This window comes from Schistocerca gregaria, chromosome 4 (genome assembly GCF_023897955.1).
Source record: "Schistocerca gregaria isolate iqSchGreg1 chromosome 4, iqSchGreg1.2, whole genome shotgun sequence".
Classification (NCBI taxonomy): domain Eukaryota; kingdom Metazoa; phylum Arthropoda; class Insecta; order Orthoptera; family Acrididae; genus Schistocerca; species Schistocerca gregaria.
Genome location: NC_064923.1, coordinates 725,292,734 through 725,315,617, shown reverse-complemented (window position 1 = coordinate 725,315,617; position 22,884 = coordinate 725,292,734). Strand labels below are relative to the sequence as shown.

At 42.4% G+C, this 22,884-nt stretch overlaps 1 pseudogene; it reads left to right on the top strand.

Annotated features, from left to right (window-relative positions):
- The first annotated feature begins 964 nt into the window (after positions 1-964).
- Positions 965-1,082, top strand: LOC126268246 (5S ribosomal RNA; annotated as a pseudogene).
- Positions 1,083-22,884: the final 21,802 nt, after the last annotated feature.

Sequence of the window (22,884 nt, the reverse complement as noted above, 5' to 3'; positions counted from 1 at the left end):
AATGTATCAGATGGTTATAATTAAAGTGCAGCTACTCACGGTGGTCCATTGTGAGCTGTAATTATCGAATGACAGTGGAACTTGGTAGATACGATAATACGTTAAAGCAGAATCGATTTACATTGGAAGGAAATTAGTTCCAATTTTGGCCACCAGGTGCAAATCTGGCACTGTGCACAGTTCGTGTGGCGGTATGACATTCACGCTGTCATTTGACACGCCATAACATGAGTGAACAGTATCGCTGTGTAGAAGAGAGACTGCTTAATGTGAACGACAGCAAATACGAGGCTGCATTGAGAGTGTGCCGACTAGAAGTTCTGACATCAAATTGTTTATCTGAATGCGGAGCGTCTTCTCTTTTGCACATATCTGAAAGAACAGACACCACACATTCATATAATTGGTTTGTCTCGGCGGGTAATGAGATCACAATCTTCAGTCCGGATCCACATTTACGTTCGACCTCCAGAGGGGATGTAAAAATTGGTGAGCATGGAGGACATGGATGGAGATGACTGACAGGTGGCGCTAGGTGGGAATGTGAGTTGCTGGGGGGTGCATGCCGAGATAGTCCGCGCGTTTACGATAAACACTGTGTTTCAGTGGCGCAGTGGTTAACGCAACTGTCTACTAAGAGGGAGCTCCTGGGCTCGAATCCCAGTGTGGCACACATTTTTCAATCATCATCATTGACTCCACACTAAGTAGCAATGCAGCTTTCCTTGCCCTTCTTCACTTACCCCTTCAAATTACATAATTAAATTGTTTAAAGAAGAAGATCATACAATTAGTAAACATGGATGACCTTGGGGTGACACAGAAAGACGAAGGCATGCTATCCCAGTGGAAGATTTTGTCGAGGCTGCTGTTGAAGTAACTGACCATGCAGCACGTGCCTCGGGTAATACTAGTGGTCACGCTGTAGCACGAGAAATTTCTACAAAACAGCCAACACTAAGAGGCCAACGGCCTTGCTGCAGTGGTAACACCGGTTCCCGTCAGATCACCGAAGTTAAGCGCTGTCGGGCTAGGCTAGCACTTGGATGGGTGACCATCCGGTCTGCCAAGCGCTGTTGGCAAGCGGGGTGCACTCAGCCCTTGTGAGGCAAAACTGAGGAGCTACTTGATTGACAGGTAGCGGCTCTGGTCTCGGAAACTGACATACTGTCGGGAGAGAGGTGTGCTGATCACATGCACGTCCATATACGCATCCAGCGATGCATATGGGCTGAGGTGGCACGGCGGCCGGTCGGCACCGTTGGGCCATCATAGCCTGTTCGGGAGGAGTTTAGTTTAGTTTAGCCAACACTATGAACAGTTTCGCGGACTATATTATGCAGGTACCCGTACAAAAGCCAGACTATCAGCAACTAAAAGCTTATGATTCGCAGCATCATTTTGAATTAGCTCTTCAGTTTCTGACTCGGATCAAAGTTCATGACATGTAGCAGGGCAATGTTCTATTCAGTGAAGAGACACATGCTATGCTACAGTGGTTCCGCAGCACTCCCGAATATTGTGGAACTCTTAAACTGTGTATTGTTCACAAAGAGCAGCTGCGTCATCTGGCAGTTCCCTGCCCTCATTTTCCGACTTTTTGCATGATAGCGCGTTATGCTCTTGGAAAATGGGCGGGAAAATTTGAATTCTGGATGGAATTTTGTTCTAAGAGTTTACTCCTGAAGCTGAGGTGAGTTAGCATGGTGTGGCCCCCACTAGAGACTGCTCATGATGTCATTCAATTCGAATATATAAAATGTTTAAATTTGAATAAATTTGTGTAAATTTGTTGAAATTCGTTTAAATTTATTATCTACCTACAGCAGTAGTGGCTTAGTGTAGTGTTACCACCACAAGAGGCTGAGATGTCAGTTCTTGTTGAGTTGCCGATGTGGAAGGAGCATGTGTTCAATTAGCGAGATGTTGGTTCTAGTCACGGGGAGTTTCAACAGCTGATTTACATGTACTCATTCAGCAGAGGAGGGCATCCACAGCTCACTGCATGAAGAATGGAAAAGAGCATTAATGCTTGAACGTATGAAGAGGACGAATACCGCCCTCCAAATAAATACTTTCCATTGAGATGCATTAAAGATGCATAACACAACGTATGGAACCATCTGCCTCTGCTGGAACTGTCTGTCATTTCTAAAATCTACATATAAGCTCCCACCCCACAAAACACAACTGCCTCTGATCCATCAGACCAAGGAACGGAGTTGCTTCGGGTGTTCACAGCGATAGCTCACGTGATCATCCAGTTCAGCCAGTAGGACCACAGCATCATGATGATGTACACCGTGTACAGATGTGCAAATTACTCTTAGATCACTGAAATAACGCATGTGTAATACTATGCAAACACGCTCACAACCCTTAAACACCCGAAAATAATACAGCGCACAAAAACGTAACGTATCAGCGACTTAACCCCTGATTCTACTGGATGGAAAGGCCAAGTGCCCAACCCCCGCCCCCTAACACATGGAAACTGTCCAGATCTTGGACAGGAAAGTTAGGTTAGTGTACTTTACTTATTTTGGTCGGGAAACTGGCGGAAATATCGATCCTAATTTCGTAATTAATTACAAAGACTGAGCCTAATTACACGACTATATGCGTAGTGCTACACAAGCACGGAAAGAAAGCGCAATACACCGCAGAAACTGATGATACCATACAATTGGTGCTGGGAAAAAATTTAGCAAGCCCACGCGACAGAAACACTAAAACTCTACCCTACCCCTAAAAGCTGGCGGAAAAAAGGCAGAGGTATAAGGTGCTACCTTCATTCTTTTTGGTGGGAAATACGTTCAACTGACTAGATTCTGATGTTGGTCAGAGAGGAGTTGTAAGGTGTATTAAATGCAAGCATACAGTCTCTATCATTGTTTGACGTCAGAGTTTGCTATAGATGCCTACTAAAAATCACCCTACAACCCAGCTAACAGAAACCAATACACGCTATCACAGCTGAAGGAAAAATATGCGTCACAGCTCTAACTACACTTGGAAATTGTTGTAAAAAAAACAGCACTCGTATTGAATGGGTCATAATGCAGCACATTTACTGGGGAAAATCGTCGGCCTAACAGACTGCGGAGGAGGTCGTAGTGGAACATGCATTCTCTTCGATATACAATCACAAGCTGCCGAAAATCGAGGCCCTCTCTCCTCCCTCCCTCCAACCACCTAGACAGAGGCAGGGAGCCACTCCGCCAGCAGCCTTGCGACATGTGCAGGCCGCTGTCTGCCTTGAGATGATGGTTCTTCACCAACACAAAAGCAGGTATAGTTACCTAAACAAAAGACGATAAGAGAACAGCTGTCCTGAATGCATCTTGGTCATCCAAAGTATAGTGGCACAGCCACCCCTAATGATTAGGGGGCGCACCCTTGGCGACGAGCTATCACAGACTAGACAGATCCTCAACACCTCCAATAGGCCTTTCGTTCTGGGATGGAAAACACTTTTATTTAACTCCACATAGGATGCTCCAGCAGGGAGTGAGGGAGTGATTATGATGATGTTTGGTTTGTGGGGCACTGAACTGAAAAGTTATCAGCTCTCGTACAACTTTCCAAACTTTGCTCAGTCCATCCTCGCCACTTTCATGAACGATGATGAAATGATGAGAACAACATAAACACTCAGTCTTCTCGAGGCAGGTGAAAATACCTGACCCCACCGGGAATCGAAACTGGGACCGTGGGAGAGTTACTTTTCTCGTTGAGAATTCGCCCGCCGTTCTGCGCTGTGCTATTTAATATCAATTCGACTGCTATAATAAAGCGACTATTAAAAAAAGGAACAAAACTACATTCGTGAAGATAATAAATGTCCTCTTTCCATGAAAACATACAAAGTCCATTTTTATTTAGTTTTGTGAACCAAATCGGTATAGTCTTTTACCATTCGACTACACTCGCATCTCATTTATTTGTGACATCCATCGACGTGTACCGCCTCCGATCACAAATGATCAGTAGAGACACAACCACCCTGCAAAAACCTTCGTCTATTTTGATGCGAAAACTACCGCTCGACGCAGAACATTCTCGTTATCTAGAAACTAAATTGATCATGAGGGTCACTTTGCATGGCGAGTAGTTTTTGTTTTTGTTTTTTCTTCTGTAGTCGGATCACACTTACCAGGTAGGTTACATGGGAATCGGTGGAGGGAACACGATGTTCTTTTCGAGGAACACTATTGAGAAATAACATCCGAACCTAACCTCAGAGGGATTCTACAGCCCACAACATACATTTCGTGTAAGAGCCGTACTATTAAAAGCACGATCGTCGCGACCACCTTACCGTCACCATGCATAAAAAGCAGTCTTGAGTCTAAAGGTACACACATGAGCCACTGATAGTGTTAAGCCTTCTGCTAGAAAATGCTGTCAGAGCTTTTGAATCAAGTCTATCCATTCAACCACTTACTTGCGTTGGATCCTGGATCCTGAAGAGACATCTTTTAATGATTATAGGCGATGGTGAATCATATTCGTGGCAATCTCATATCTCGAAATGAGTCACTTTTACGAATCTATCTGCTAAGGATCCCATACGACAGAATCTCCAGTGCTGTTTTTAGACAGTCCGTTTGCATCTCGTAACTGCACCTAAGCCTATGTCCCTGCCATCCATGCAGGTTAGTCTATGTGATGGCCCCAATTTAAGTCTGACATTCTGCATTCTGTAGGAAAATAAAGTTAATGCGACAGGATCACATGTTGACCACATGGTGCAAATAGGACCATGGTGACATATTTCCGCTTGCCGTATACAGTGTGTAAGACCAGCACCAAACGAAGCTTTCCACTGCAACATGAGGTAATAGGAGAGATAGTACGAGCAATTATGGTTGTGTTTCTTGTTCGGAAAATTAGAAAAACTGCACATAATACATGGTATGAAGAAAGGATAAAGATTCAGTGACACATATACAAACTACATACAGCTAGTCCGAAGGAGATCCTTGTCTCTCAGGGTGCATTCATGTACATCACCCACACACATGTGGCGATCCTATTAAATATGCAGGTATTGATACATTGGAGCAGATGCTTAGTGTTCGAAGTCGCTTCCACAGACCAGCGTAAAGTTTCATCCCCTGTAGTGTAGGATGGCCATGTGCAACAGACTATCAATCACATAAGAAGGTTCCTGTATTGCTCCATCATAGGCAGTTTAATACAGTGTTTTTTTTTTCAATTGTAGAATATCCAAGAAAAGTACACCACCACACGGTTTGTTTGTTTGTTTTTTGTATCATGACTTAGAGCCTCATGTCAGCTGCTGCTAAACCGACATTATCACCTTTCGAACCTCTGTTTCTCACAAAAAACTGAACATCGCATGGCATAAACTGTACAAATACCACCCCATAGGCTGGTAGAAATAAAACACAGACGCGATGTTTCTTATTGACAAAAATGTGGAAGACATCGCAACATACGGAAACTGAAAGTCTGTGGCATTGTAGAGCGCTTCTAACAACTATTTGATAGTGATTACCTATGCAGTTAATCTCATCTTCACGTCTAAAGGATAGCGGATGTCTCAGTGATCCGTTTCTAAAAGCATTGTTCCGTCATTTTGCAGTCAGTACGTGATTATTGCTCGGGTGTTGACCATCCCTGGAAGCTGCTGGTCACAAAACATGTGAGGTAGCACAAATAAAAAGAGGTACTGTTAAATTAATGGTGAAAAACAAAATAAAAATGAAAACGTATGTGGGCTATCATAGCATATGTAAACAGGAAGAGTCTGTAGCAATGAGGAACGCTTTCAAACAACTGTATTAAGGTGATGACCTCTCTACATTTTGTCCCATTTTCCACAGCGACAAGTAGCAGATATTCGGTGTTCCATCAAGATTACCTGCATCTCACCAGAGTGGTGTCAGTCACGATGTGGTAGTCAACAGCGTACCAAGTGGACGGCTGGTATTGGAAAGATGCCATTAATATGGAGCAATGTACTATAATACACAGCGCAGTTGATAGTGAGATCAATTTCAGCAATTTTACCCAGACGTTGGAGACAGCGATACCCACCACATTCTGGAGGCTGTAAGGTCAGCGTCAAATGAAGCCTCCTCCGGCAACACGATGACAGTACAAACAGTTATGGCGGTGTTCCTTGCTGCATCCCTCAGGATCCATTCACGTCTACCACCCAAGCACTCTATTATCGTTATCCTGTACCATCAAGCAGAGAAAAATTACAAACTAGAAAAGCTCTGTTAATTTCATCAGATCGATTTTTATCACATCTCTCTCTTTCGATATATCGGAATCGATATATGCGGCGATCCCATTAAATATACAGGTATTTATCCATTGCACAGACCAGTGTAAAGTTACATCGGCTGTATTGTAGAAGGATGACAGTACCCCACAAACTGTACAATAAGTCGCAAGAGACGCTCCCTGCGACCCTGTGTCGTTGTTTGAAACATTGATTTTTCTGCTGTAGCTCGCGCGTACACTGCCATACATTTCTTTTTCGCCACGACATTGACACCTTTGTCAGATTCTAAACTGACATTAACACATTTCGTCCATTGACTCCCCCAGGAAACTACACATCTAACAGTGTAAATCACATTATCTGTTAATCAACACTGTACCTCGACTGTTAGGATGGAAAAGACACTGTCGATGTACTTTAATAATAAGCATCATAGTTGATAGTGCGAACATTTTCAGCAATTTTATCATAATTCCATCACCGACCAGTGATGCGGAAGGATGCTTATCAGTTTCTGTATCATTGTTAAACACCCCCTCCACTACTTTGCGAGTATCATCGCGAATATAAGTCAAAGTATACCGACCTACATACAGGCTGCTGACGGAGTGGCTCCCTCCAGGTGTCCATCCACCGTGTAAGTGATTGGAGGGAGGGAAGTGAGAGGGCATCGATTTTCGGCAGTTTGTGATTGTACATGGAGAACACATGTTCAGCTACCGCCTCCCCTGCAGTCCTATAGGACGACGATTTTCCCCAGTACATGTGCTGCATTATGACCCATTCAATATAAGTGCTGGTTTTTCACGACAATTCCGAAGTGTGGTTTAGAACTGTGACGCATTTTTTCCACCAGCTGTGACAGCGTGTATTGGCATTCGTTAGCTGCACTGAAGGGTGATTTCTAGTAGGCTCTGGCATCAAACAATGCTTGCAGGTAATACATTCCTTAAACTCTCTCTGTCCAACATCAGCATCTAGTGAATTGAATATATTTCCCACCAAAAGCACCTTACTCCCCAGCTTGTTTTTCCGCCAGCTTTTAGATGTAGTGTAGAAATTTAGTGTTTCTGTCACTGGTTTCAAGTGGTATCACGAAATTTTTTCCCAGCAGGATAGCACCAGTTGTATGGTATTATCAGTTTTTGCGCTGTATTTCAATTTTATGTTGTGCTTGTGTAGCACTATGCATATAGCTGTGTAATTAAGAATAATCTTTGCGAATAATTATGTAATTAGGATCGATATTTGCGTCAGTTTGCAGGCTAAAATTAATGTAGTGCACTAACCTAACCTTCTCCCATATCTGGACGGATTCCATGTGTTAGGAGGTGCGCTTAGGCTTTCCATCCAGTAGAATCAGGGTTCGAGATGCTAATACGTTCCGTTACTTATGTGCACTGACTGTTTGTGCACTGCATTATTTCAAGGGAGTTTAACCATTGTGAGCATGTTTGCATAGCATTACACATGGGTTGGGTTGTTTTGGGGGGAGGAAACCAGACAGTGATGTCATCGGTCTCATCGTATTAGGAAAGGATGGGGAAGGAAGTTAGCCATGCCCTTTCGAAGGAACCATCCCGGCATTTTCCTGGAGCAATTTAGGGAAATCACGAAAATCAGGATGGCCGAACACGGGATTGAACCGTCGTTCTCCAAAATGAGTGTCCGTCGTCCTCCAAAATGAGTGTCCAGTGTGCTAGTCACTGCGCCACCTCGCGCAGTATAGCATTACGCATGCATTATGTCAGTGATCTACGAGTAGTTATCATGTCTGTATGAGGTGTATGTCATCATGATGCTGTGCTCCTATTGGCTGCTGAATTGCATGATTTCTTTATCTATCGTGGAGCCCCCCAGTGGTAAACTCGTGAACTAGCTCAGTTCTTTGGTCTGATGGATCAGAGGCAGTTGTTTCATGTGGGATGGGAGCTAATATGTAGGTTTTAGAAATGATAGAGAGTTCCGGCAGAGGGAGATGTTTCCATGCATTGTCTAATGATTCATTAATGCATCTCGATGAAAAACATTTATTTGCAGGACCGTGTTCTTCCTCTTCATATGTTCAAGCATTGAGACTCATTTCCATTCTTCATGCAGTGAGCTGTGCATGCATTCCTCTGCTGAATGATTGCATGTAAAACAGCTATTAAAACTCCGCCTGTGTGGCACCAACGTCTCACTAATTGAACACATGTTCCTTCCACATCGACAGGTCAAAAAGCACTGACATCTCAGCCTCTTGTGGTGGGAACACCACATTAAGAGACTGCTGCTGTAGGTAGATACTAAATTTAAACAAATTTCAACAAATTTAAACTAATTAATGCAAATTTATGCAAAGATAAATAAATTATATTCAAATTGAATGTCACCATTAGCAGTATCTGGTGGGGGCAACACCATACGAACTCCCCTCAGCTGCAGCAGTAAGCTCTTAGAGCAAAATTCCCTCCAAAATTCCTACCCATTTTCCAAGAGGATAAAGCACTATCATGCAAAAAGTCGGAAAGCGGGGTGGGGGGAGGGCGGGGAGCGGGGGCCTGTAGGGTGACATGTAGAAGCACATACTTCGATTTCCCACCAAAATTCAAACATCTGCCTGGGGGGCGTGGCAGGGGCTTCGGACAAATCCCTCGATCTTGGATAACAGTGAATCTTCCTGGCAGATTAAAACTGTGTGGCCAACCGAGACTCGAACTCGGGACCTTTGCCTTTCACGTGCGCGTGCTCTCCCATGGTAGAACACTTGCCCCCGAAAGGCAAAGGTCCCGAGTTCGAGTCTCGGTCGGGCACACAGTTTTAATCTGCCAGTAAATTTCATATCAGCTCACACTCCGCTCCAGAGTGAAAATCTCATTCTGGAAACATCCCAAAGGCTGTGGCTAAGCCATGTCTCCGCAGTATCCTCTCTTTCAGGAGTACTAGTTCTGCAAGGTTCGCAGGAGAGCTTCTGTAAAGTTTGGAAGGTAGGAGACGATATACTGGCACAAGTACAGCTGTGAGGACCGGGCGTGAGTCGTGCTTCGGTAGCTCCGATGGTGCCCACTTTCGACCCTACTCTATGCCATAAGCTTTCATCAGGTGAACTGACGGACTGAGCTCCTGTGAACGTGCTGGCACGGAGATCCGTACGCGTTTCTTTTTTAGTTATAATAAAGTGTCTTCAAACTTGACTGTTAGTTCTTTCCTGCCGACCGCAGGACACTACACTTTTCCTGCGCGTCTAGAAGCGGTCCGCGCTGCACGAGTTGGTTATTCACGCTTTTCCCAAGTGCTCACATTAACGAGTCTGTTCAGTTTAGATACGGTTTCCCCACCGCAGGAAAAAAGCGGAAACTCTAGAAAGACACTGCCGTCGTCAGGTAAGTGATGCCGACTGTTCTGATACTGCCATGGTGTGATGCTAGCAGACAGCCCTCGGTAAGGGGAAAATCGTGACAAAAAGCATTTTACGGAAACCTCCTGATAATGTTATGTGAGGCTTTCGAGACTAAGTTTCGTGGGGAACCGTCCAATGGTACGTTATTACTCCACAACTACGTCCCAGCTCACTCTGCTCAGGGCTGTGAAACATAGTGCGTCTTCGGCTGTCAAATTTTGTCTCACTCATTCCCCCCACCCATCCCATATTCTCCTCTCACGGCATGAAGTGATTTCTTTCTCTTTCCTCGAATGAAGAAACCCTTGCGTGGCGGCCTTGCCAAGAATGACGATTAAGTTGTGTCCAAAGCGTAACGTTTGGTCAACACCCAAAATGCTTACGTCTACAACGAAGATTTCCGTCAACTCATCCATAGCTGGGAAGAATGTGCCACACTGGAGGGTGCTTTGGTAAAGGATGACAAACACCGTGACCACATTTTGTGGTACGTACCAATGTTATAGTGGTGACCATTAAAACATCCTGTATAGTCCTTTAACCTAGCATTAATAAATACAGTACGAACTCCAGACGAAGTACATATTTTCAATCCAATGCGATTCTCCGATGCAGAATGAAAATTTTACATATGTACTCTCCATGAGAAAGCTCAAATGCAGATGTTAACTCTGTAAATCTGACATACAGGCACTGTTGGACAGCCTCACATACAGCCTGCTAATTTGATCGATTACTAAGTATCACTGTCGCTCTGAGGTAGTTACCGGTATCAACGCCGGCCTAACAATCAACAAACAACTACATCAAGTCAGCACCCATTTGTCATCTGCGAACGTTTACAGCTTCCGGATTACTAGATTCTGTTCCACTTTAAAGCAGAGAATCAGGTCAGCAAGCAAGCTATGTGTGATCGACATCCTGGTTTATGAAAATGTCATTTCTTCGTTCAGAAAGGCACAAGTGGCCAGAGATAAATCATCATTACTTTGTGACAACAAAGGAGCTTATGGACTGTAATCTCAAGGAGGTCATAAGTACCTGCATCTACTGCGTCTATTAAAGGACGTATTAGTATTTTTTAAGCATTGTTTATGCGGTGTTCAAGTAACGAAAGAAGTTCACAAACTCCGATAACGTAGGCTACTACATACAAATGTTACTTACTTCTTAGTTACAACACAACAAAACAACAGGAATTCACTCGAAATGTACCACCTCGTGGCAAGTGTATTGATGGCCTACCAGAAGTTACACAATACGGCACCAGCGAGTATTACGACATCAGAAGCCTTCTGACACTCGTGGGCAAACAAATCAGTGTTCAAGTGGCCTAAGTCGACTTCTACAGATGATTCGCTGAGTATCTAAAAATGTGTCATACAAGAGTACAACGTACCAATAAATATCAGTGAGATATGTCTATGTTTCTCCACTAATTAACACTGTCATTTCTCAACCTTGCCATCATTCTGGTGAAGACAGAAATCAGTGCAGTATCTTTCTTTCATTTCGTCATGTTCTCCTTCGATGTCTTCATAATTATGTGGACACACGACTCTGATCTGTTGATTGCTTTAACATAGTACCAAAAGTTTATGGGCTTCTTTAGACAACACGCCATCCGAGCCCTTATACCATAGCTGACTTTACGTTCGTGTTAACATTGTTCAGATTCTGTTTGTCAGTAAGTATTCACTTCGACTGAATCTGTCTTCTGACTCTCTCCGTTTGAAAGACGTTTTTTCCTAAGTGAGTCATTTCCTGAGTGAGTCATTTGACGTATGGGTTAAAAGGGAGTATTCGATGTAAGTCATCAGAAGAACGCTGACTTCGGACGAGTAAGGTCTAAAACACGCGTCAGAGTATTTTATAGTAATAATGCTTATCAGTTAATACTCATCTGCTGGTTGGCTGGAAACCTTCCTGTTTCATCACCTTCTTATGCTGCCACACTACTTGAAGGCAGAGTACTTTTCGAGCTATATGCGGCTTATAACCAATTATTTTCACCAGAGCGTTCTTAATAATACAGGATGTTTAAAAAATGAGCGGTATATTTGAAACGCCAATAAAAACTAAACGAGCAGCGATAGAAATACACCGTTTGTTGCAATATGCTTGGGACAACAGTACATTTTCAGGCAGACAAACTTTCGAAATTACAGTAGTTACAATTGTCAACAACAGATGGCGCTGCGGTCTGGGAAACTCTATAGTTCGATATTTTCCACATATCCACCATGCGTAGCAATAATATGGCGTAGTCTCTGAATGAAATTACCCGAAACCTTTGACAACGGGTCTGGCGCAATGGCTTCACATGCAGATGAGATGTACTGCTTCAGCTGTTAAGTTGTTTCTGGATTCTGGCGGTACACCTGGTCTTTCAAGTGTCCCCAAAGAAAGAAGTCACAGGGGTTCATGTCTGGCGAATAGGGAGGCCAATCCACGCCGCCTCCTGTATGTTTCGGATAGCCCAAAGCAATCACACGATCATCGAAACATTCGTTCAGGAAATTAAAGACGTCGGCCGTGCGATGTGGCCGGGCACCATCTTGCATAAACCACGAGGTGTTCGCAGTGTCGTCTAAGGCAGTTTGTACCGCCACAAATTCACGAAGAATGTCCGGATAGCGTGATGCAGTAATCGTTTCGGATCTGAAAAATGGGTCAGTGATTCCTTTGGAAGAAATGGCGGCCCAGACCAGTACTTTTTGAGGATTCAGGAACGATGGGACTGCAACATGGGGCTTTTCGGTTCCCCATATGTGCCAGTTCTGTTTATTGACGAAGCTGTCCAGGTAAAAATAAGCTTCGTCAGTAAACCAAATGCTGCCCACATGCATATCGCCGTCATCAATCCTGTGCACTATATCGTTAGCGAATGTCTCTCGTGCAGCACTGGTAGCGGCGCTGAGGGGTTGCCACGTTTGAATTTTGTATGGACAGAGGTGTAAACTCTGGCGCGTGAGACGATACGTGGACGTTGGCGTCATTTGGACCGCAGCTGCAAGACGGCGAACGGAAACCCGAGGCCACTGTTGGATCACCTGCTGCACTAGCTGCGCGTTGCCCTCTGTGGTTGCCGTACGCGGTCGCCCTACCTTTCCACCACGTTCATCCGTCACGTTCCCAGTCCGTTGAAATTTTTCAGACAGATCCTTTATTGAATCGCTTTTCGGTCCTTTGGTTACATTAAACCTCCGTTGAAAACTTCGTCTTGTTGCAACAACACTGGGTTCTAGGCGGTGGAATTCCAACACCAGAAAAATCCTCTGTTCTAAGGAATAAACCATGTTGTCCACAGCACACTTGCACGTTGTGAACAGCACACGCTTACAGCAGAAAGACGACGTACAGAATGGCGCACCCACAGACTGCGTTGTCTTCTATATCTTTCACATCACTTGCAGCGCCATCTGTTGTTGAAAATTGTAACTACTGTAATTTCGAAAGTTTGTCCGCCTGAAAATGTACTGTTGCCCCAAGCATATTGCAACGAACGGTGTATTTCTATCGCTGCTCGTTTAGTTTTTATTGCCGTTTCAAATATACCGGTAATTTTTGAAACACCCTGTAGTAACATATGTTCCATTCTTTTTAACCCGTACATTACATGAAAACTGTATCTAAAAAAACTGTCCTCTTTCGATTACGGAAATTGGTTTTCGCTATATCCATAGCATTGAACAACCTTTCCACTTCTGCATTACTATGAGGGAGAGATAACACTGGCACAGACGGTTTACACATGACCTTAAATAGATTTAAATGTTCAACATCTCTAAACTGTAATACTTCCACCCAAATTTCCCTGCACCTTATTTGTTGTCCCAGGTTTTAGAGAGAGATTATTCAATTGGCCGTCTTTTCTGTCAATTTGATACGACGAAAACCAAAAGCGTCTGCTAGTTTTGTAATTTCAGAGCTTGGTGTCTTTCTTGAACGCTCAGTTTGGAATATTTTGTGGCAATTAGAAGTCAAAACGATTAAGAGAGTTGCAAGGAGCTTAGTCGGATTTGCTTTCTTATTAAACAGCTGACACTTCCTGGCAGACCGAGACTCGAACTCGAGACCTTTGCCTTTCGCGAGCAATTGCTCTAGCAACTGAGCTACCCAAGCACGACTCACGCCCCGTCCACACAGCTTTACTTCTACCAGGACCTCGTCTCCTACCTTTAAACAGCTGTTTGCGCCTCTCCTAACACAGATTTGAACTACATTTAATACACTCTATTTTTCTCAATAAAATGCACTGACAACATGTCAGTTGTATTTTGATTCTGAGATTGAGAAATGCAGCTTAAGTCCAACACATTGCTACAAAATCCTACTCACAGCAGCTCGGTTGAGAGCCGTATTGTTAAAGGAATCTCCCCACAATTTATTCTCTGGTAGATTTTGTGCTATTAATGTTGTCTATTCAGGAACTAGCTGAACCAAGTGTAATTCTCTTATCAAAAATTAAATACATTAGGGAAGAATTTCCCGAGATGCATGCGATACACTTGACTGGAGGGAATGGCGTACACAGCGAGAAAATGCAAATGTGCTACCCGTATTCATGTTTCAGAATTTTAAAGAGAACATTATTGATGCCACACATTACTGATGCTTAGTCCGCACCAGCACCAATTACATTGGCTAATTTAAGCCCTTTCTTCTCATTTAGCGCAAATAAAGCATCATAAATGCCCCATGCATTTGTGTTTTTCAAACTACTTAATCGTATAAATGTTGACACAATGTAAATTAATTTCATTTTAATTTCACATTCATATTCTAGGACTGCTTTTACTGTGTGTGGTTTAGTGTTCTAACCTTACACCGTAGAAAGCAGGGAAAAACCCGTATAAATGTACTGTTTAAACAATATGGTCGACAACACTGGTGCAGACAGATCAGTGCTAAGAACTCACAGCCGGGCGATCCTAGTCTTCGTCGTAAAATAATGAGTCATGACAAAGTAGAAACCTAATCCTAACAAATTATGTTCAGTTCTATAAAAAAAAACAAAATATCAGTCAAAATTCTAACATACGAAATGAATTGTATAAAACATTGCAAATTGTTATTTGTCGCCAATTTTGGGACTACTCGATGATATTAATTGTTCAGCGTGGACGAAGTCTGTGAATCACCATGTCTAGTACGAAAAGCAGTAAGTTGGCAATACTGATTGAGGGTGGCCATGGACGATGAGGATATCGCCACTTGTGAATGCATTAGTACTTCAGGTAGTCGACAATGACACTTGTATCAGCTTGGCCTTTTCGCAGAGGACGCCGTGAGCAATAAGCACGCGATCACCGCTCGGTATGTCGGCTGCTGCGTGCTTAGTCCGCACCAGCACCTATAACATTTTCTAATTTAAGCCCTTTCTTCTCATTTAGCGCAACTGAAGAATCAGAAATGCCCCTTGCATTTGTGTTTGGTATGTCGGCTGCTGCGGCGTGGGAAGGTGTGTAGGGAAAGCCAGTCCCGCCTCCTTCTCCCAGGACAGGAGGCATACTAAACTCAGCACTGTATTCACAGTGCCTGCTACAATGTTATGACGTGCTGTATTGTTCAGTAGCTGAGACTGATAACTCACGGAAACGTCTCGTTTCTGCCCCAAGGCATTCGAATGCCACTGTCTCTTTTGCTCTCAGAAAATTGTTCATATTGTACGCAGGTTTAATGAACGATCTGCAGCCGTAGCTTAAAAAATATTCTTCCTGATATGCTGGCAGAAATGGCTCCATCAGTGAGTACTCCGCGCCCGGTGGATGTCTGCATTTCATTCTCAATCCTTTCTTCCTTCTAAATAAGAAACTCGGTGGCATATGGAGAGGAAGAAGTGGATTATTCCAGGTTGTCGTGCCTGAACCTACTAGATTATTATCTGGAAGGACATTTACAAGCTCTTGAGCTCTGAAGATGCTGAGTCTCCATGGCCGTACGAAACCACAACCTGGTGGATCAGCATTAGATTATGCAGAATATTTCACATAAGAATCAATTTCAAGTGGTACTTTGCGTGTAGCACTTTGTTGTGGATCTAATTCTGCTACTCACCTAGTAAAGCCCCCTTCGTACACGTCACAGCAGCTATCTCTATTTCCATTTTTACCTTACAGCTCTATTACTCTTTTCCATTATCCTCCCTGTTTAATCTTCTTTACTATTTCTTGCATTTCCCCGAAAAAATTACTTGAGTTCAGATTTGTATCTTTTTGCGATGTTACCATGCCTTTCTAATAGCACATCAATTTGCTACAATTTGATGGAAAGTTACATTGTGAGCAATGTACCTGTTAAACTGCTAACATTTTAACAATATATAATAATTATATTCATTTCTATATCATTTTATCATTATTATGTTGTAGGACACGTTTTACATACACACTGTAATATTAAGTGGAAAGATAATCTCTAGGGATGCTGCTTGGATGTGAGAATCTTGCAGAAGGCACATTCTTCTCACATGAAATAAGTTTACAAAAATTGATTGCAATACAGTAATTTTATATTAGTGTGGGTACTGGGACTTCACCAGCGATAGCAGAAGTGGAGGAGAAGACTCTATGACCAGCACAGCAACGGCCGCCGTTGGAATATCTTGAGAGGAATGTAATCACAGAGTGCTCTGAGCTTTACGCCTGCAAAATCTGGGGTCGGCCTCCTGTAAATGACAAAGTGTATTTTATCCCCAACCATGTTGTTGTCAGTCATTGGCTTTATCCTTTCCCGAGGTAAAATCCACATGTACTACTGACTGCCATTGTCGACCTGACAACGGTCTGGAAATCTGAAGACGAAGAAGTCGTTTTGTGATTAAGAAAATTTTGTAGCATAACAACAGCAAATGGGTTTCTTCTTTTGTAATATGGTTAGTTTACGTTCGCTACTTAAATGTACTGTGTTGGCTCAATATTAACGGTGCACAGAAACCTGTAAATCTGGATTCGTTACATATAAAATACAATGAGCTAACGGCACAGACTCCTTTCAAAACACACTTCTCCCCGTCGTCGAATACAGCTTACACGACGAAAAAGGAGAAATAAAAAGGAAACTGCTCAATGGTCAATAGATATAGCGTTTTTAATACTCGACGTCAAAACGATGCTGTCAAAATACGTTATCGTCTGTGGATAGTGGAATCTCAGACATATTTCATCCATATTACAATGTAAATGGAGTAGATGTTGATCTTTTTTTTGTGTTTCTAATCAATGTATCAGAAACGGTGAACGTGACATTGTGTATTGGCTTATGACTCGGCTACTCACCTGGCAAAGCTCGCCTCGTACACCTCCACAGCAACCAATTAACATTCAATCGGGAACTGATTAATTCGGCGTAGCATAAAATAGAAATGTAATTAAAACCCAGCTGAAATGAAATAACGAGGTGTTAATTAATTGTACCGTTATTCTGCTCCAGTAAACAGTGACAGCTGAAGCGTTGCAGAATCCACTAATCGCTACTACTCGCTGAACACTCTTATGCCCAATCTCATCTGATATATTTTTATTCAATGACATCAATACAAGATTTATAAATGAGATAAAAATATTCCAGCAGCACGGAGATCCGAAAATATAAGTGTAATCGACTCTGGATATCAGTGAAGTTTTTAAATTAGCCTTATATTGCACGACTTTTCTTTTAGGAAACCTCTTTTAATTTTAAAATAGCTACATTACACTGTAAAATTTTGATTTAGTTGTTATTTATTCAGTATTTTAGGTTTGTTACCATATGGCAACGTCTTCCCATTATTCACTTATATTTATAAAGAGGTTTGTCTCATACATAAATTTATTTCTATATGCACACCAATGAAAAGTTTTATGCAAAATATTTTTCATTTATTTACAATGTTTATAAAATTTTCAGTCGCGCTCTTGAACTTGCAACCAAATGATAATATGAGGTATGAAACTGTTCCAGAAACAGTTCTTAGCTTTATGAAACGTCTCCTTAGAAAAATTAATGAATTACTGTGCTGGAAAACCTCTTACATTATTTGATTTTCAAACAGTTGAGCAGAACTGAACGTAATCAGACATTTCGCTCTTTACCTATTCTGATCAACACTAAACTGACACACAATATTTTTAGCGCAACGCAATCTGACTTTCGATAATCCCTACAAACGAATGGCCCTGACTAACATTAACCTATACCTTTCACAAATCACTTACCTCACAAAAATTTTCGTTACTCGGACTACTGCAATATGGCGAGCGCGACTACTGCCAGCTAAATAAAAGATTCTAACTACTGAAGGCACTAACTACTGATAGGCATAGTTAGCAAATGAAAGATTTTGACCGAGAACACACTACGTATTTACCTTAATAGTGTCCAAAAGTCATAATATGTATATCAGTTCATGGTATTCAGTATTACAAATTTACTCTTTCTGGCGGACACACGTCCATATTGTCTGCTCTTAAAATTCTGCCATCTCTCTCCCCAACCCACAACTGCTGGCGGCTTACCTCCAACTGCGCAACGCTACGCGCTGTTCACATCCAGTTGCTCAACACTACAATAGCAAACAACAATGCAAACCAGCCACAGACTGCACACAGCGCAGCCAGTGATTTTCATACAGAGCGCTACGTGGCGTTACCAATAAAAAAACCTAAACAGCCTACTTAAAACTTCTGTGAAACAAATTCACCAGCATGTAATCTTGAACTTTCCTTTCTTGTCCATGAAATACAAATGTCCTATGCCATCTAGTCACTTATTTTTTACTCATTACAGGAAATGGTTCTTTCTTTCCTTTGTTGTAGAGGAGCTCTCAGCAGAACTACTTCTAGGTCTCTATTGCTTTTTGCAACAGTTTTCCCCTAGAAAAATATAAACAACTCTACGTATGGCCTTCTTGAACTAGGCTAGAGGAATGTGCTATACAGATGCATTCCACATGCTGGTTCATGTCTTCTATAAGACATCTCTGCCATCAGACCAAGCATACAAAAAATATACTGTGGTATGGAATGCCGTGGACCATTCCATAACACTCCTGGCCTTGTTAAAAAATGCCAACCTGTGATGAGTTATCTTGACTGATTTCTTCAACTTCTTGTCATCTCTTTATACTTCAGTCTTTCGGTTTTCTGCCCCGATAATGCTGAACAATGTCGCAAGCTGTTGTCATGCTACTTTACAACGGAATAACGTAATTTCAAATCAAACACTGTCTTTCGTTTTTTTCCAATCCTTTCAAAACTCTTGACTTCCTTGACACTATTAAACAAACATCCTTTTTAGATGGATGTATCGAGCAGTGGCTTCTCGTATGCTATAGGTTAGTGTTTCTGCTAGTTCCAGTTGCAAAGCTTCACTACACAACGAGTTGTCAAACAATATTTTTACAATTTCTGTGCTCTGTTAGTGCACTAGCGAGTCTTAACACAATATTTTCACTGCCTTTTGTGTCAGAAAGCTGTTCAGTTTGGCTGTTCTCGTCAGTATATAGCTCGAAGTTATGTACTAAACCATTCACCCCAGACGGTATACCCTTTTTGTAGTCCCATCTCTTTGGTTTTTTTATTGCTCCGTTTCATTCAGTGACGAACTTCGAATGCTGAATGCTGATAATCAAGTATTTTTCAAACACATACTGTAGCAACGAAAACCAACAGCGGGAACGCCTTGGGCTGCGGATCGGAGCCGCCAGGCGGGGAAGCCGCCGGCGGTGGAGCCCGCTCCACCGGGTAAACACAGGACGAGTCGGCGACAGACCAACGACAACTGACAACAACCGACCACGACCGACTATGACCGAAACAACAAGGAAGAGATAAACGACGGAGGCTTGTGGAAACCACAACCCCAAACACCAGCAGTAAATCCACTCAGAACTAGAGCCAGGCAAATGTCAACAACGAGCAACGACCAGAAAGCGGTACCGCCGAGATAGGGACGCAATCCAGAGCGAGTACCAGACTGGCTGGACTAGGGCAGAGCAGGTCCCTATATACGAAACCAGAGGGAGCGGCTATTGGCGTGGAAGAGCCGCCGCGGAGGCGGAGCCCTCTATGAGCTGACCACGTCCGTTTGTTCTGGCGCGTGTTCGACTTCCGCGCCTAAAGATACTAGACATACCCTGTTTGATAATAAGGCCAACATTTCGTTTCCAAAAAAAAGTATGTCAACATTCTTTTGGACGACGTATCTGAGAAGGTACATCAACTATACTTGTCCATTTTGGCATGGACAGATCTTTTCGACAATTCTTCCAACGGAATTGAAGTGTAAACTCTTCATTGGGCTTTGGAGCACTCTTTAGTTCTGCAGCAACAATGATGTATCGTCTTGTCCTTCTCCTTCGTCAACATCTTTTTCTTCTTTAACATGGTCATCAGTCTCAACTGCTACTACAATGGAATTTCCAATATCAAGTACAGCCAGCTCTCACTCATCCTTCTTGTCATCTGTCAGTGTCATCCATTTCAGAATCACCAGTTTCTTCAAGAATATTCATAAATAAAGTTGGATTTAGTACTGTGTATATCATATCAAAGTAACGAATAGAACTGTACTGAATTTGCCGACGATGAACAGAATTATGATCACAGCACTAAGATCACAGTGTTACTGTGTGGGAGAAAAAACGAAATTCATTTTTCAGTTCCAGAAAACCGAAAATATAGATTGTTCTTTCATAGGCCATCAATTACACATTTCATAAATGCCAGTTCTTCAGATGAGATGTTGTTGTTGTCTTCAGTCCTCAGACTGGTTTGATGCAGCTCTCCGTGCTACTCTATCGTGTACAAGCCTCTTCATCTCCCTGTACTTACTGCAACCTACATCCTTCTGAATATACTTAGTGTATTCGTCTCTTGGTCTCCCTCTACGATTTTTACCCTCCACGATGCCCTCCAATGCTAAACTTGTGATCCCTTGATACCTCAGAACATGTCCTACCAACCGGTCCCTTCTTCTTGTCAAGTTGTGCCACAAACTCCTCTTCTCGCCTATTCTGTTCAATACCTCCTCATTATTTATGTGATCTACCCATCTAATCTTCAGCATTCTTCTGTAGCACCACATTTAGAAGGCTTCTATTCTCCTCTTGTCCAAACTATTTATCGTCCATGTTTCACTTCCATACATGGCTACACTCCATACAAATACTTTCAGAAACGACTTCCTGACACTTAAATCTACACTCGATGTTAATAAATTTCTCTTCTTCAGAAATGCTTTCCTTGCCATTGCCAGTCTACATTTTATATCCTCTCTACTTCGACCATCATCAGTTATTTTGCTCCCCAAATAGCAAAACTCCTTTACTACTTCAAGTGTCTCATTTCCTAATCTAATTCCCTCAGCATCACGCGACTTAATTCGACTACATTCCATTATCCTCGTTTTGCTTTTGTTCATGTTCATCTTATATCCTCCTTTTAAAACACTGTCCGTTCCATTCAACTGCTCTTCCAAGTCATTTGCTATCTCTGACAGAATTACAATGTCATCGGCGAACCTCAAAGTTTTTATTTCTTCTCCACGGACATTAATACCTAATCCGAATTTTTCTTTTGTTTCCTTTACTACTTGCTCAATATACAGATTGAATAACATCGGGGACAGGCTACAACCCTGTCTCACTCCCTTCCCAACTTCTGCTTCCCTTTCACGCCCCTCGACTTTTATAACTACCATTTGGTTTCTGTACAAATTGTAAATAGCGTTTCGCTCCCGGTATTTTACCCCTGCCACCTTTAGAATTTGAAATAGAGATGTGATGTAAGTGGACTAAAACGTCCTCTATCAGCTGCTTCAACAGGAATTTTAGTCTAATCGACCTTCAACGAAGATGATCGATTTCCGACTTGTCTGACAACATAACACCACTAAATAAGTTTAGCTCCACACCGACAGAGGCCTAGAGGCCAATGAGTAATTTTCTTAATATTATTCGTAATTAACAGTTGTTCCTAATGGCAACGCCAGCCGGTGTGCCCGTGCTGTTCTAGGCTCTTCAGTCTGGAACCGCGCGACCGGTTTAAGTAGTTCTAAGTTGTAGGGGACTGATGACCTCAGCTGTTAAGTCCCAGAGCCAAACTAATGGCAACAACACGCAATAGAGAGCTAGTTAGAAAAAAATTGGTGCATGAAGAGTTAACCCACCTTCTTCTATAAGCTAGTTTCCTAGCTTATTTAGACTCTCATACTGTTATCAATTAATGTATAGACATATAAAATCTCATCACAATTACACACTAACGTTCGTTTTAAGTGCAACGCCATCCACTATAAATATCAATAATCTTTTTTATGCTGGAGTCTACAGCACAGTGAGTTTTTGAAAGAAGCTATTTTCCTGGATGAGGCTTTTCTTTATACTAAATAATGTCTTTCTTTCATATCATTTGCTATTAGGTAATTCGCCCCCTTTGACGTCACATAAAGCGATTACGTTTACGGCACGTTGTGATCATTACAGCAGTGCTGCAAGCACAACATGTAATGGGCTCAATAACAATAATGTGCAGGCACAACTATCTCATACGCCAAATTCTAGGTGAAGAATGAAAAAAAATGCATCCACACGCGAGTATCACCGAAGTGCCAGCATACACAATACAGTTAAGTCGATAAGCCTAGATTATTTGATCGAAAGCATCGGGCTACCCCTACATAGTGCAAAATTGACCGCTAGATGTCATGAGAGTGTAAAAGGAAGCGGGGAATATTCTGGTGTCAGCAGAGAAGCAGTAACAACAGAACGAGTCAGTCAGTAGACCTCAGTAACTTTGAACGTGAACTAGTCACTGGATAATTGGAGCGGCGCTGCAGAGATGCTGAAAACACCAGTTAGTAAAACGTCACCACCCTGTGAATTAATGGCTTTAATTTTATGCGTTTTGGGATAACTCATGATCAGATCTACATCTACATCTACACGCATATTCCGTAAGCCTCTGTATGCGGAATGTAAGTTGGCGGCAGTACAATCGGTCTGCACTCAGACTGATATACCGGTTTACTATATTTTCTGTATAGTTTCCTCAAGAGGAACGTAGTCCTCCCATTTGACTTCCCGAAGTATCTCCGTAGTACCTGCGCGTTGCTCGAATGTACGGTAATAAATCTAGCAGCCCACCCCTGAACTGCTTAGATGTCTTCCTTTAATCAGACCTGGTGAGGATCCCAAACACTAGAACAGTATTCAACAAGGGTCTCACTAGTGTCCTGTGTGCGGTCTCCTTTGCAGATA